Source organism: Sinocyclocheilus grahami, unplaced genomic scaffold (assembly GCF_001515645.1).
Source record: "Sinocyclocheilus grahami isolate Dianchi unplaced genomic scaffold, SAMN03320097.WGS_v1.1 scaffold396.1, whole genome shotgun sequence".
Taxonomy (NCBI): domain Eukaryota; kingdom Metazoa; phylum Chordata; class Actinopteri; order Cypriniformes; family Cyprinidae; genus Sinocyclocheilus; species Sinocyclocheilus grahami.
In genome coordinates this window covers 28,247-41,911 of record NW_015505575.1, presented here as the reverse complement: position 1 = coordinate 41,911, position 13,665 = coordinate 28,247, and the positions used below count along the sequence as shown (strand labels likewise).

At 37.9% G+C, this 13,665-nt stretch overlaps 8 non-coding genes across 8 annotated transcripts; all 8 read right to left on the bottom strand.

The window, feature by feature from the left end:
- Nucleotides 1-609: 609 nt before the first annotated feature.
- On the bottom strand, nt 610-681 carry trnac-gca (transfer RNA cysteine (anticodon GCA)). The gene has a single exon. It is a non-coding gene; the product is annotated as a tRNA-Cys (tRNA).
- Nucleotides 682-939: 258 nt separating this feature from the next.
- trnac-gca (transfer RNA cysteine (anticodon GCA)) lies at nt 940-1,011 on the bottom strand. The gene has a single exon. It is a non-coding gene; the product is annotated as a tRNA-Cys (tRNA).
- A 107-nt stretch (nt 1,012-1,118) lies between these two features.
- trnac-gca (transfer RNA cysteine (anticodon GCA)) lies at nt 1,119-1,190 on the bottom strand. The gene has a single exon. It is a non-coding gene; the product is annotated as a tRNA-Cys (tRNA).
- Nucleotides 1,191-1,310: 120 nt separating this feature from the next.
- Nucleotides 1,311-1,382, bottom strand: trnac-gca (transfer RNA cysteine (anticodon GCA)). Its single transcript has one exon. It is a non-coding gene; the product is annotated as a tRNA-Cys (tRNA).
- A 453-nt stretch (nt 1,383-1,835) lies between these two features.
- Nucleotides 1,836-1,907, bottom strand: trnac-gca (transfer RNA cysteine (anticodon GCA)). The gene has a single exon. It is a non-coding gene; the product is annotated as a tRNA-Cys (tRNA).
- Nucleotides 1,908-2,114: 207 nt separating this feature from the next.
- Nucleotides 2,115-2,186, bottom strand: trnac-gca (transfer RNA cysteine (anticodon GCA)). Its single transcript has one exon. It is a non-coding gene; the product is annotated as a tRNA-Cys (tRNA).
- Nucleotides 2,187-2,306: 120 nt separating this feature from the next.
- trnac-gca (transfer RNA cysteine (anticodon GCA)) lies at nt 2,307-2,378 on the bottom strand. The gene has a single exon. It is a non-coding gene; the product is annotated as a tRNA-Cys (tRNA).
- A 120-nt stretch (nt 2,379-2,498) lies between these two features.
- trnac-gca (transfer RNA cysteine (anticodon GCA)) lies at nt 2,499-2,570 on the bottom strand. Its single transcript has one exon. It is a non-coding gene; the product is annotated as a tRNA-Cys (tRNA).
- Between the last annotated feature and the right edge of the window lie 11,095 nt (nt 2,571-13,665).

Here is a 13,665-nt window from a genome sequence, read left to right as displayed (position 1 = left end):
CATTCATTTTGACAATATAAAATAACAACATCTTCACTATAAAGTCAATGCAACTCTTGGGTTGCTCCAGAGCTGCCAAGTCTAAAGGGGGCACGCAGATTTGAAGTGCGGACCTCTTGATCTGCAGTCAAATGCTCTAACACTGAGCTATACCCCACAGAACCAACAGCTCAAAATCCTCAAATAAAAACATTTTCACTTTAAAATAAAGGTTTTGGTTAACCTAAAGCTGCCAGTTCCAAAAGGAGCACCCGAATTTGAACAGGGGACCTCTTGATCTGCAGTTAAACGCTCTAACACTGAGCTATACCCCCACAGAAACAGTAGCTAAAAACATCACACAGTAAATTAGATCCTTCATTTTTACAATATCACACAACAACATCTTCACTATAAAGTAAATGCATTGGTTACTCCAAAGCGGCCAGTTCCAAAGGTAGCACACAGATTTGATTAGAGTTAAAAGCTGTAACATTGAGCTATAACCACCCAGAAACAGTAGATAATAACTGCACACAGGAAAATAGATAATTCATTTTGACAATGTCATACAACAACATCTTCACTTCGAAATAAGGGCTTTGGTTACTCCAAAGCTGCCAAGTCTAAAGGGGGCAACCAGATTTGAACCGGGGACCTCTTGAGCTGCAGTCAAATGCTCTACCACTGAGCTACACCCCCACAAAATTGGCAGCTCAAAACCGCACACAGGAAATCAGACCATTCATTTGGACAATATCATACAACAACATCTGCACTATAAATTAAAGGCTTTGGTTACTCCAAAGCTGCCAAGTCTAAAACTGAGCTAAACCACCCACAAATTAAGTAGCTCAAAACCGCACACAGGAAATGAGATCATTCATTTTGACAATATCAAATAACAACATCTTCACTATAAATTACAGTCTTTGGTTACTCCAAAGCTGCCAAGTCTAAAGGGGGCACCCAGATTTGAACTGGGGACCTCTTGATCTGCAGTCAAATGCTCTACCACTGAGCTATAGCTCCACAAAAACAATAGCTCAAAACTGCACACAGGAAATTAGATCATTCATTTTTACAATATCATCACTATAAATTAAAGGCTTTGGTTACTCCAAAGCTGCCAAGTCTAAAGGGGGCACCCAGCTTTGAACTAGGGACCTCTTGATCTGCAGTGAAATGCTCTACCACTGAGCTATACCCCCACAAAATCGGTAGCTCAAAACCGCACACAGGAAATTAGACCATTAATTTTGACACTATCAAATAACTACATCTTCATTTTAAAAGAAAGGTTTTGGTTACTCCAAAGCTGCCAAGTCCAAAGGGAGCACCCAGAGTTGAACTGGGGACCTCTCTATCTGCAGTCAAACGCTCTACCACTGAGCTATACCCCCACAGAATCAGCAGGTCAAAATCCTCAAATAACAACATTTTCAGTTTGAAATAAAGGTTTGGGTTAACCTAAAGCTGCCAGTTCCAAAGGTAGCACGCAGATTTGATTAGAGTTAAAAGCTCTAACATTGAGCTACACCCCCCCAGAAACAGTAGATAAAAACTGCACACAGGAAATTAGATAATTCATTTTGACAATGTCATACAACAACATCTTCACTTTAAAATAAGGGCTTTGGTTACTCCAAAGCTGCCAAGCCCAAAGGGAGCACCCAGATTTGAACTGGGGACCTCTTGATCTGCAATCAAATGCTCTACCACTGAATTATTCTCCGATAAAAGCTGCAGCTCAAAACCGCACACAGGAATTTAGATCATTCATTTAGACAATATCAAATAACAACATCTTCACTTTAAAAGAAAAGCTTTGGTTACTCCAAAGCTGCCAAGCCCAAAGGGAGCACCCAGATTTGAACTGGGGACTGCTTGATCTGCAGTCAAATGCTCGACCACTGAGCTATACCCCCACAACACCACTAGCTCAAAACCCAGATTTGAACTGGGGACCTCTTGATCTGCAGGCAAATGCTCTCCCACTGAGGTATAGCCCCATAAAATCAGTAGCTCAAAACCGCACACAGGAAATTAGATCCTTCTTTTTGACAATATCGAACAACAACAACATCTTGACTTTAAAATGAAGGCTTTAGTTATCCTAAAGCTGCCAAGTCCAAAGGGGGCACCCAGATTTGAACTGGGGACCTCTTGATCTGCAGTCAAATTCTCTACCACTGAACTATACCCTCAAAAAAGCAGTGGCTCAAAACCGCACACAGGAAATTAGATGCTTCATTTTGACAATATCAAACAGCAACATCTTTACTTCGAAATAAAAGCTTTGGTTACTCCAAAGCTGCCAAGTCTAAAGGGGGCACCCAGATTTGAACTGGGGACCTCTTGATCTGCAGTCAAATTCTCTACCACTGAACTATACCCTCAAAAAAGCAGTGGCTCAAAACCGCACACAGGAAATTATATCATTCATTTTGACAATATCAAATAACAACATCTTCACATTAAAAGAAAGGCTTTGGTTACTCCAAAGCTGCCAAGTCTAAAGGGGGCACCCAGATTTGAACTGGGGACCTCTTGATCTGCAGTCAAATGCTCTACCACTGAGCTATACCCCCATAAAATCAATTGCTCAAAACCGCACACAGGAAATTATATCATTCATTTTGACAATATCAAATAACAACATCTTCACATTAAAAGAAAGGCTTTGGTTACTCCAAAGCTGCCAAGTCCAAAGGGAGCATCCAGAGTTGAACTGGGGACCTCTTGAGCTGCTGTCAAATGCTCTACCACTGAGCTTTGCCCTCCCCCTCCCGTCACATGATCAGTATTTCAAAATCTCACACAAGAAATTAGATCCTTCATTTTTACAATACCATACATCAACATCTTCCCTTTAAAAGAAAGGCTTTGGTTAACCTAAAGCTGCCAGTTCCTAAGGGAGCATCCAGATTTGAACTGGGGACCTCTAGATCTGCAGTTAAATGCTCTAACACTGAGCTATACACCCACAAATTCATTAGCTCCCCACTGAAACAGAAACTGTGAAAAACAGGCTTTAGTATGACTATATTTATATATAAAATAACGATGGGGCAATAATAATTGGTTTAAATAAAGAATCAAAACCAAGTAATTACATATTGTTAAATACATAATGTAATATAATATACGTAATATGAACATAACCAACTTAAGTGCATTTTGTATTATAACAAATACCTCCAGAGGGCTCGGACAGCTTGTGATGTTTCACTTTACAGTGTGATTCAAAGCCTTGCTTAATACTGGCCAAACGATGTTTAAATCCATTGGCCACATGCAAACTCAGAGCGAGAGTTTCAAATTTTATTTTGAAATCACGATGGACAACAAATTGCATATTTAGAAGTATGTTGATGTATTCTCCTGTGTTGGCATAGGTTTTTTAATGATTTACGTTACAAATTTAGTGAGACGTTAAGCAAGCCAATCTCACAGCATATGTAGAGGAAGAGTTTGTCGACCGAGCTGCTGAGATGGAGACGTGCTCCACGCTTGTGAATGATAACAGTGCAACACAAAGCACGTCAGACTTAATATGCGTTCCCAAAAGCACGTGTTTGGAAACCCAAACAAACAGCACATGCAATAAAAGACCGAACAATATAATGCTAGCACTTTCAAAGGTTTTACCACAAACACAATTTTATACTGATATCGCAAGACCGCTTTTCACCTAGGAGTATCATTGTCACGTTTAATATCGCGAGATCTCGTGCACTCCTGAAAGCCAGGTGAAATGGTTCTGTGTTCATATCACGCTGCATTGTTAATTTTGCGTGAAAAATTCAAGTACTTTTTAAGTACCTTTGCATAAATATGGCAGTTCTCAAGTGTTTTCCAAGACATAAATGTCAAAAAGTCAAATTCAAGTACTTCAATCACTTTAAGCACCTTGTACGAACCGTCTGTTACACAAAAGCACAGAAAGAAAAGGAGTTCATTCATTTTGACAATATCCAACAATGACAGAATCACTGACAAGCCCAAAGGGGGCACCCGGATTTTAGCCTGGGCTCTCTCGACCTGCAGTCAAATACCCCACCTCTGAGCAATACCCCCACAGCTTCATGAACTGAAAATCACACATAGGAACTTAGATCCTTCATTTTGAGAATATGAAACAATGACAACTGCACTTTGAAATCAAGGCTTCAGTTACTTCAAAGAAGACAATCAAGTCTAAAGGGGGCACCCGGTTTTTGAATCGGGGACCTCTCGATCTGTAGTCTCATGCTCAGCCACTGAGCTACACTCTCAAAAAGAATAATGCACATAATCACAGAAAGGAGATTAGATGGTTCAATTTGAAAATGACAAGCAATGACAGATTCGGTAAGAAGTCAATGGTTTGTTTATTCCAAAGCTGCCAAGTCCAACATGGACACCCACATTTGAACCGGAGACCTCTTCATCTGCAGCAAAATGCTGCATCGAAACCACACATAGGAAATTAGACCCTTAATTTTGAGAATATCAAACGACAGCCTCACCCTGAAGTCAAGTCATTGGTTACACTAAGGATGCCAAGTCCAAACCGGGAACCTCTTGATCTGTAATCAAATGGTCTACCACTGAGCTATATCCCAATAGAGATTGATGTAGGGCTGCACGATATATCGTTTTACCATCGATATCGCGATGTGCGCATCTGCGATAGCCACATCGCAGGATGTGCGATGTTTAGTATACTGGTCGTTATATTTATACTGATTGTTTTCTTTGCTCACACACAGACACGGTGTCTACACCAAACGCGACAGCTGTACAGAGATACCCATTCTAAAATACATTTAGTAGCAGAGCTACTGCACGCAATTTTCAGTGCAACCTTTGCAAATCATTTGAACTTTGTGTCAGTACGTCATAAAGAGACTTTACTGTCGGGGATTTGTCGTGCCGCGCCACATTCAGTGTAGTCAGTCACAAAGCCTCACTGATTAAAATGGGTTCCATAGTATTTTGTCACGCCGCGCCACTCGCGATCAGTGTAGACGTGGTGAGAGCCACACAGATGCACGTGAACTCTGTTCACTTCTGTGTCTATTTGTGCCTGAAATAAAGTGCTCTGCAAGTATCCTTGTAAACACAGATGCTTATGGCTTAGGTGAAGGGAAACAATTGAGAAAGAAAATGGATGTGTAACAGTATATTGGTTCACAGCAGTTTAATGTTGCTGTTGCTTTCTCTGTCATGGACGTTAATCAAACAACAATACACAAAGAAAACTCACTTTTGTAGCTTTAACACAGATTTGTTCGATTTAATTTATAGTGAAAACTATGCAGTTATTTTACATTTGATTATTCAATTTCTGTACCTGAATACTGTTAGACTTACCTGAAAAATAAAGCACTGCTTATTTCATTTGTATCTTTGTTCTGTTATTTATCTATGCTTGTAATTTGTTTATTTCCTATTCTGATTTACTCGCCTACAAAATCACCCCAATCATTGATTATTTTTTTTCCAAATAGAGCTATTGAAGTCATCAGATTTTTTTTTTCACATCACAATATATATCGCAGAAAAAAAAATATCGCAACGTGAGTTTTTTCCAATATCGTGCAGCTCTAGTTTGATGCACAAACCAGAGAGCAGTGAAGAAATAATGTTAGCAAGAAAAGTGCTCTTGTGGGACACAACCAGTAGGTGGTGGCAAATCAGTTGGCAAAACTGTCTTAATGAGTGATTTGCAGAAGCCTTCATTCAAATGATTTGTTCAAATCAGCTGATTCAGTCTGGAACTAGGCAAGAATGGGTCACTGAATCACTCAACAGATTCATTCAAAACCTTGGATTTGTTCAGAAAAAGTGTTCAGTGTGTTGCTCGGAGATGCTGTGGCTGAACTGAACTGTTGGCAGGAGTGCTGATATTCTAGAAATACTGCTTAATATTGTATGCTATAAATATAAATTTGTGTGCAAGAGAGAACATCACTAAATGATATTGGACATTAAAGCACAATGATTTGAGAGGCAAATGCGCATTTCAAGTTTGATGACAAAACATGACATTAATCATTAATAGTTACTTTAATTGTGTGCTTGTGCAGTGTTATGAAACCACACTCTGATCAGTGGTGCCGTTGGTTTCACGTCTTGAGTTTTGTTTACCAATTTATGTCGCAATGATTTATCTTTAAAAAAAGATATTTAATTAATGTTACTATAAAGTCAAGTCTCAAGTCAATGGATCCCAAGTCTAAATCAAGTCATTTTTTTTTATTTAGTCAAGCAAGTCCTTATATTTTGGACATTAAAGCACAATGATTTGAGAGGCAAATGCGCATTTCAAGTTTGATGACAAAACATGACATTAATCATTAATAGTTACTTTAATTGTGTGCTTGTGCAGTGTTATGAAACCACACTCTGATCAGTGGTGCCGTTGGTTTCACGTCTTGAGTTTTGTTTACCAATTTATGTCGCAATGATTTATCTTTCAAAAAAGATATTTAATTAATGTTACTATAAAGTCAAGTCTCAAGTCAATGGATCCCAAGTCTAAGAAATGTGGCAGTGGAATTTGGAAAAAACACAATGTCTCTTTTTTTTTAAAACTTTTAAAAGTCTTTTGACTTGAGCACCGCATTTTTAGAATGCTGTGTCATTAAAACACTGCAAAAGATGCAAGACATGAGCACAAAGGTAGTGCAGTGGACCAAGGTTATTTTCGTAAATGAAAACTAAAACCAAGACTAAAATGATTGATGAAAAAACAATTTCGTATACTGAAATAAAATAAAAACGTCAAAATAATTGAAAAACTAAAACGAAACTAAACTAACAACAGTTATTGAAAAACTAACTGAAATAAAATAATAATTATCAAAAATAAATAATCGTTTTCGTAATCATTACGTTCTTGTCTTTACGACATGCAGCCCAACATGATAATTAACAGGAAAAAAAGATGAGAACACGCATCCTTTTTTGTAAACAACACAAAACTTTAGCCAAGCATCTTCTGATCACTCTGTCAGGCTTTTGAACAAATGTGCATTGGCTAAATCACATCATACACACGCTTATAATTCTTCATAAATGAAAAGAACATTCAAATATAAGCCTTTACTGTTAAATACGATTGCCGTTATTATTGAATTTCATTAGTCCAAGTTTTGATTGATGCACGGCTGTTCACGGAAAAGTGAGCAAGACACCACAGTTACAATATCATGATTATGGTTAAATAAGAAAAGAGACATATAACTAAATCAGGCTACATTTATTTTCATACTAAATATCTCAACACACATCATTGGATATGACATTAAGCGCGACTTGTGTAGATTAATTTAGTAAAAAAGGCTTGCCTGCTTTCTTTGGCGTGTATTTGTATACTTTTACTATCTAATCAATCTCAGCATGCGTTAATTTTATGTCGCTATATCTTTGCCTCACTAAGGTTAAATTATGCCTATGTCTTTCTTTGGCTTGCGCTCTGGAGCTGTTAATTCTGCTGAACTTTAATTAAAACTGAAACTAAACTATATTAAATCTAAATAAAAATGCGTTCACAAAATAAAAACTAAACTAAAACTAACAAAAATATGAATGAAACTAATAAAAACTAAACAGATTTTTATGGCAAATTTGAAAACTATATTAAAATAAAACGAATTTAAACATTCAAAACTATAATAACCTTGCAGTGGACTGGAAAAGTGTGTGGAAAAAATGTTTAACTTGGCGTAATGTTCTAAAACAACAACTAGGGAAAATCAATTTTCTCTCATATTTCACTTGTCATAAACACTATACTTCTAAGACAACGGCACTGTATGCGAAGTCTAAAGAGCCCAGAAAATTAACACAACACACAAAGTTTTACGTTAAGCGCTTACCTTCCACTTTAAAAACTGGTAATGTGCAACTGTTATGTTAAAGAACTATTTCTACCTGTTCTTACCCTTAAGTTTAGTTTTTAACTTTACCTGTAATGGTTGCAACTGCTGAAAGATCGTTCTCGAAATTGAAAGTTATCAAGACATTTCTCCGGAGCACAATGTTACAAGAAAGATTTTCCAGTTTACAGGGGCATAGCCATCATTTCAGAAGTGAGGGAGACAGAAATGTCAAATGTAATATTTGTAATTTTTTTGTCTAAATGACAGGTTTAATTTTTTTTATCCCTTACTTTTAATTAGCTAAGAAATCAAATACACTGCTGGCCAATAACCAATCAGTTGTATTCTATAAATTTTAGTTTTTCCTAATAAAAATGTTATGACTGGTTTGTATAATGCAAACACTTTTTTCCATTTTTTATCACAGAATAACACATAAAATATATTTTATAGTTCATATACTGTAACAAATTATATGTCAGTTAGCACTGTTATATTCATATAACTTATGTATTACCTGGAAATGACTTGAAAACCATACATTGTCTCAATCGTGTGTTTATTGTCTTCAAGTTTCCAACTCAGCCGATGCCTCTGACCATATTAGGGATTTCCAGGCACGTCATAATTTATTACTACTATGAGTTTGGACATTCTGTGCAAGAGCGCCCTCTGACTTTGAGTATAATTGAAACATACACAACATGAGAGTATTTAGTGCTCCATAATATTCACATCGCCTCATTTTGGATACTAATACAACATCAGGTCATGCATAGACTATCTTGTCTCTTTTGGAACACACAACTGGTGCGCATGCGCAGCCGAAATGAAAAATGTGCGCTGTTAATATGCTCAAAATACTCATGTGCATACCAGCATTGTTGAAAGTCGTTAGTGCACAGTCGCAATTTTAGATCAACCAAAGTTAATACTGTGAGAGATGTCCAAAAAACAGCAAACATTAAGTCGCTTCTTTGGCATTCCACCACCTCAAAAGAAACGTCAGACCGAGTCTGAGCCAAGTGGCTCCAAGAAGTGCCATGTCTTGAATCCGACGAGGAGCGCAGTCAAATGTGGTGTAAGATATGTCGTGTGCATCCCAATATAGCAGACAAAAGTAGTGCTTTCTATACAGGGACAAAGAGTTTTAGTCATCCTGCATTTGATAAACACAAAAAGAGCAGGGAGCATACAAATGTTGTACAAGCTATCGCTAACAGAAATGCAACTCCAGAAGAAATATCCGATCGCCTGGTTGTTAGATGGCAAAACAAGATAAGTGAAGAGCAACGGACAGCTCTCTGTAATATTTTTCTACTAGACGTTCATAAACACTATGTCTTCGTATGCTGAAGATATTTCTTTATTAAAAAGGCTGGGAGTGAATGTCGGAGTGGCATATCATTCACGCTATTCACGTGCAATCGGGAATTCTCTTGTGCATATTCTGTGAGAACTGAGCGCCGGGTTCCATATTGTGAGACGTTTAATCGCTCCGTTGTCAAGCTGTTGCAGTTTTATTTATTTAGAGGTGGAGCAAAAAAATTTGAAGTGTTAATGAATGGCATTTCCTATTCTAAACTAGGAAAGTTTCATAATATCAGATGGTCTGCATGGAGGCACGAGACCCTCTTGAAAATATGGAGACAGTTGCCTGCTATTCAGATACAATTGTCTAATACAGATGACAGCGACTTAAAGCATATCTGCACAGAATGTTTTCAGTGCTTTCTGGCCAACATGCTTGACATTGGCAACATTCTACAGCTGACTTCCCAAAGGTTTCAGCAGGAAAAACTGACCATAGGAGATTGTAAAGATGAACTCATGCTAGCCATTGGACAGTTCACCCTTTTGCTTGATGGAGAAGGCCAACACAGAAAACAAGCAGTTCACAATGCTGATGCTGACAGAGACAAAGCTGAATTATTCAGATGTTTAATTGGAGAGTTTGAAAGCAGATATGAATCTCTGAAGTCATGTGATCACTTTTTGGTTTTTGATGCATCAACCTGGCCCCATTCATTTGTCAAAGATGACTACAGATACATTTGACCCAAATGCAGCAGTAGAGCTATGGATGCAGACAGCCCATCGTAGACTTAACCAGGGAAGTACATTCACTTCCACCATCCAGGAGGCAGCAAGTTCGTCCTGTACTACAGTTGAAATTGAGGACAATGAGGCAGACAGTGAGGAGGGCTGTGAGGAAGATGATGTTTAGTTTCGCTGCGCACAGGGTGAGTACCAATTCCAATCTCTAAGTGCTCCCATGAGAACCAGGCTTAAAAAGTTGTGTGCACGAGGATGCTTCTAAATTGGCGATGTGATTATAGCGGGAGTACAAAGCATATTTAGATGGTTTGGGGAAGCTAAAAATTATGAAAAATTGCAGCAGTTTGAAGGAATGGATGTCATTGTAAAGGTAGAAGGGCCTACTCCATGGGTGTCACCACTCATGGTGGTGCATAAAAAAGGTGGAGACATCAGGATTTGTGTGGACATGAGGCTGTTTTGCTTGAGCAGTACAATCTTCCCCATCATTGATGACTTTCTGGAGGACATGATGGGTGCTGAATTGTTCTCCAAGTTGGATTTGAAATGGGGATATCACCAAATTGTGTCGGAACCTGGGTCATAAGTATTGACTACAATTGTCACACACACTGTCCTATGCAGGTAAAAGAGTGGTACAAGTGCAAAACACTCGACAGCAAAATAATGCCACTGAGGTTAGGAGTTTCCTTGGCTTGGTTAATCACTGTGGCTGATTCATTCCCTACCTGGCTACTATTGCAGAACCTTTGAGGTGATTCACTAGGTCAACATGTACATGGTCATGGGGAAAAGAACAAGAGGCTGCGTTCAAGGGTTTGAAGATGGCACTGACGAGTTCACAAACAATGGCTTACAGTATTATAGCCAGGAGGTTATTGTAGGTTAGTACCACAGGTTATCGTAGAGGCCAGCCAGTGGTGTAGCAAGTCAGCCCCGGGCCAATATGCAAAAAATTTGTACGGGCCCCCCCAAACGTTATGGGCTCCAACTCGGTTAACTTAACTTAGGCCCTATTGTTGCTTTTTCTGAAGTAAATAACGTTACGTGAATCGTGACAATTCACAAGCTGTTTTATTTACGGTCTAGGCTAATGCTTAGAAATTATGTTTAAAGTTTTCAAGTCCATTCATTATTTGTAGCACACAAGCCACCCAATAATCACAGCTTTGTGCTTTGTTACTACAAAGTCTCAGCCTTCTGTCAATTTTATGATAACATACAAACAATAAACGTCTTTTTACGCTCTTTAATTTGTAGTGAGATAATTCGCTTCAGTTCAAGCTGCATATGAATCAATGATATTTTCCTCTTTAATATTTGCAGCACGAACTAAACATGAATATTTGAATGCATGTTGAAAAAAATCAGAACAATTTCATACAAACGAATGTCTCATGAATAGCTCAATCGGAGTTTTAAAAAAGTCCAAATGACAGATGCCAAAGATTTTTTTTTTTTTGGAGGAGTAGGCCTATAGGTGGAATTTTCACATTAACATCATGCAATATAAAATGATTTTATTGTTGTAATTTTGACTTTATTCTTAAACTATTATGATGTTAATCTTTAGTTATTTTTAAACGTAACACAAAAATGCTGCAGTATAGGCTACTGAATGCAAACACAATTTTGGCACAGCGGCCCAAAAACAAACAAAAAAAAGTAAAAAAATAGTGAGGGGATATTTGAATTATTTGCTAATAATGTTTTCTGAGTCAATGTTGCAAAAATGAATGAACCTGACTCACCATCTCCTCATTGGATGGGCCTTTAGGGAGAAATGCACGGATTGCATAATGAAAGAGTTTTTGTTTTCGAATTGAATTATTTCGTTTTAAAATAGTAATTGAAAGCATTCTATAGATATATTTATCATGTCGGTGAAGCGCTCCTGCTCAAGACCAAGACGACAGAAAAGCGCATCCGGTTTGTTTTCCTTATTTTCCAAACTGCCCGGGCCCATATGCACCTGCATACCCAGACGCTGGACTCATGAAAGTGCGTATAAATAGTACGCCAAATAAAAACGAAAACTTGCGGTATTGATACGCAAAAATTTACTTTGGCGTGCATATAATACGCCGTTTTTGCGTACATATGACACGCATCTACCCCACAACCCTAAACCTACCAATCGCGTAGCATATACATGCCAAAGTCCATTTTTGCGTATAAATACGAGTTTTCGTTTTTATTTGGCGTACTATTTATACTCCAATCCAGTAGGGCCTGGAGCGATCTTGAGTCAAGTATAAGCAGACAATGCATTCAAGCCAGTCATGCTTTGATTGATGTGGAAATGCAGTTCTCTCAAACTGAAAGAGAAGCACTTGCCATAGTGTGAGCTTGTGAGGAGTTCCGTGTTTTCCTGTATGGGAAAGCATTTTCTATGGTAACCGACCACAAGCCACTAGAGGTGATTTACTCGCCGAAATCAAACCGCCTTCTAGGATCAAGTGTTGGGCTTTAAGGCTGCAAAGTGGCAATCGAGAATCAAAACGCTTTTTTATGCTTTTGGAGAGGACAATTTGAGTTATTAATTGCAATTCACTGCTGACTGAAAGTTTGTTTGTAAAATGCAATGTAGCTTTAATAAATCGGAGAAGGAAGGTAGGTTTCAGGTTTGCAAGTTGGGGGCTTTTGGATATTTCTTGAAGGATTTAAATTGTCTCCATAAACAAGTACCAATACAACACTTCGAAATAAAAATCATTTGATGTACACATTTTAATAATAGTATTGTTTCACGGATGAAGAAATAGTGTCTTGGAAAAATTCTGCAGCTTATCAAAAATAAAAATGCTCACAAAAAGAATAACAGGTTGTGTCTGCATCTGAATAAATAGTGTTGATGTAATGAGTTTTTCAAGGTCAGAAGCGGTCCTACATAACTAAAATATAACATATGACACTTGTAAATAAAAATAATTTTATAAATACAGTTTATGTAATATAATTTTATCTGAAATGGATGAGGAAAATAAAGTGGGTTAAATTAAAAAAAGCTCTAAATGAATTTTACAATTTCTATGTGAGAATAAAGACAGCGTTAGTCAACTGAAGGCAGCATTTACATTTTTTAAATCTACAAGTTCTTTTATTGTAACTAGAGCTGGGCGATATAACTTTCCTCGAAAAAACGATATGAAGAGTTCGATAAATTGTATATAATGTGTAGTTGTACACACTTGTGGTCTTCCTGCTCACTTTAACACTTGGACCAAATACAGGAAATGCGTCATAAGTGGTCAAGTGCAAAGACCGCAAGTGTGGGTATTTGGACAAGACAAGAATTTAGCTCCAACCCTAATTAAACACACCTGATCCAGCTAATCAGGTCCTTCAAGCTTATTTGAAAACTACATGTGTGTGTTGGAACTAAACGCTGCAAGGCTGCGGCCCTCCAGGAACTGAGTTTGACACCCCTGGTTTAACCCTTAAGCTGCTGCAGCTGGCAAAACTGATGCTGGATACATTTCCATGTCAGTTCTTATCATGGCGTCACCGAGTTTATCAGTTAATCGCTCTCAAGGAGAAATGCCTTGAGAAAAGCAAAAAGAAAGCAAAAAAAAATAAATGTAAAAAAAGTTGCAAAAATAGTGTCTGGTAAACAGTGTGCCACAGTGAAAACACTTCAAGTGTTTTGTTCAGATGATTTATAAAAGTTGTGGCCGTGAAAAAGAGAGGGCAACTGGACTTTTTGTCCCAGGCCCGGACTAGCTTCAACCATGATTTCAACCGAGGGGGCCCCCTG